Source organism: Orycteropus afer, unplaced genomic scaffold (assembly GCF_000298275.1).
Source record: "Orycteropus afer afer isolate SDZICR_OR568_19922 unplaced genomic scaffold, OryAfe1.0 scaffold00466, whole genome shotgun sequence".
In the NCBI taxonomy this organism is placed as follows: Eukaryota; Metazoa; Chordata; class Mammalia; order Tubulidentata; family Orycteropodidae; genus Orycteropus; species Orycteropus afer.
In genome coordinates, this window is record NW_006922053.1 from 1934035 (window position 1) to 1936669 (window position 2635).

The window sequence follows — 2635 nt, forward strand, 5'->3', positions numbered from 1 at the left end:
GCCAGAGCCGGAGCGAGAGCGGGGCCCGCAAAGCAGGGCCGCGGCGCGCTACTGAGGCGAGTCGGGGCCGCCGAGCGCGGCCGGCCGGGGCCACGGCTGAGGCCAAGAGGTAATAACGCGCGCTCACCGCGGATGCGCGCTCTGGGCCCGGAAAATCGGGCAGGTACCCCGGCGCTTCACCTCGCGCACCCTACGGTCCAGGCCCCCGCCCTCACTGAGTTTCCCCTCCAATCCCCGACCCCTGCTTCACTAACCCCCACAGTCCCGATTCCTGATCCTTGTTCCCCACATCCCTTCAAACAGAGCCTCCGCGCTCCACCTCCACCTCTATTGAAGCCCCCACTCCACATCCCCGCCCCGGGCTTCCCTGACCACCACCACAGTCCAGACCCCCGCCCCCGACTGAGGCCCCCACCCCACGTCTTACGTCCTGGACCGTCCACTCCATAACCATCGCTCTCGTTGAGACGCACCCTACAGAGCCTCGCTTCTTACCTCTGTCGTTCAGGTGTCTTGCCCACCGTCCCCGGGGATGGCCTACTCCAGCTTCGCCTTCCTGCACGTCCCACTGATCCCCATGGTCCAGGTCGAGCTGCCCCCATTGCCCCCCTCCATGTCCTACTGCCCCACTCTGATCCGAATATTCCAGACCCCTCGCCCCCCCTGACTTCTCAGCCTGCTTCTGTTGTTCACTTGTTCTGACCTCACGACCTCCCCCACCCCAGTGTTCATCAAGCCCACCCCACTCACCGCCCACCTCGTCCCATCTGGTTCTCTTCCCCCCACCGGCGGCCCCTCCCCGCCTCTACCCTCGCCCTTTGATGGCCCCGGGACACCGGGGACGGTGCGGGGGCGACAGGGTGCATACAAGGCTCCGGGAGCGGGTGGGTGGGTTAGTGGACCTGTTGCGGTGCTGCTTGGGAACTCCCGGCTCCCTGCAGCCGCGCCGCCCCTTCCGCCCTGGCCGCCGGCTTTGTTTTCCGGAAACACCAGATCCGGGCGGACCACGGTCCTGGGCCTTGGCCACACGCTGATCACTCCTGCGCCCCGAGCTTGCTTTGGGGAGGACGTTAATATCGGGAGGAGCGTGCCCGTGGTTATTCTGTCCCTCCCGCGGCACTGTTACGTTCAGGAGGTGGCTCTGGGGGGGGTCTCTCTCTGCGTGCACCCCGGGAGTCCGGGCAGCTGCTTGGCTGTCCCATGGGACTGCGGCTTCGGGGCTCGGGGGTGGGGGCCCTCGGTTCCCACCCCCAAGGGAGGTTTAGTGGGTGCTGGGAGTGGAGAAGGATCATAACCAAGCCCCAATCTAGGGGAAGCGCAACCACGGGGGCGGGCGCAAAGATGTGGGGGTGGGGGCGGCGCCGGGAAAACCCCCGGCGGAGGCGACAGCACCTGCGGCTCGAGCCTCGCAACCAGAGCCGACCGTGGCGGCCCAGGGGTTGAAAGGGGAAGTTGGCAGCCGCACCGCGGTTTGTTGTCGTTTTCCGCTGTATCTCCGCCGTTAGGACTGGAGGGACTTTGACGCTCACCCACAGCTTCTGCAGGGGCCCTCCGGGCTGCGGATGGCGTCAGGAAGCTGCTGGGGGCCAGGGGGTGGGAACAGGTCCCCTAAACAGAGGGGCAAAATGTGTTTGAGCAGGAACATTCGTCAGGTAGGGGTGGGAGGAGGTTTGGGAGGGCTGGTCGCACACCGCCTGCCGTGTGCCTGGCCTCGCGGGCAGACATCTCCCACAGTCTGGACTCCTATCTCAGTTGGGTTCCTCCCATTTTTCTGGAGCACTTGAGGGAAGAGGGTCGTGCAGGGCTCCGGGCTGTTGGGCGTGGCCAGGATTTTGCAGAGGTTTCTTTGAGTGACTGCTGGTGTTTGTGGCTACACGGTAATTGTGAGTTGCAGTAGGAAGTGGGTGAGGCCTCTTTAAGGGGAGTGTCTTCCCATCTGCTCTGGGCGGGTAGGGTCTCAGCAGCCCCAGGACTCTGGAAGGCTACGCGTTGGCCTCGGGAGGGTGTGGGTGGTCCAGACCAGTGGGCACATCACACCTATGAGGGGGCTTGGTGCCCCGGCATACCTAGTCGTTGGCTCTAGCCACAGGGACCTGGATCAAGGCCATACTTCCAGACACTTGGCACTGTCCTCTGTCCCTGCCTGTGGCACTGATGCCCCTAATATCCTGTTGTGCCACCCGAGGTCCCCTCATAGGCATCGTGCCCCCCCCCCCACGTGGGTGTGGTTGACGTTTGGCAGACACTTTGACCATGGCCTGCTCTGGGCCCTGAAAATCCAGAGGGGGTAGCATGAGGTCTGGCTCTCAGAAGGAGTCTGCTTCATGGAGACCTCGCTGTGGTGAGGCTCAGGGAAGGACGCTGGACAGGGGAGGTGGGGTTCACTGGGTCAGCACCCCGCCTCTTGCACTATATCCTGGTGAGGTTGACCAATGCCATGTCTGGCCAGGCTTTGTTTTCCTGAGATAGTGGGCAGAGCCATGTGCACCTGAGTGCGCGAGTGTCCATGCACGGGCATGGGGCACTGGCGGTGGCAAAGCAGATGAGAGTCAAGGTGGCAATACCCACAGATGCCTGGGGGTCGGGAAGGTCCCACTCACAGTTGCTGTGTGTCCTTTCCTCATCAGGAGGGACC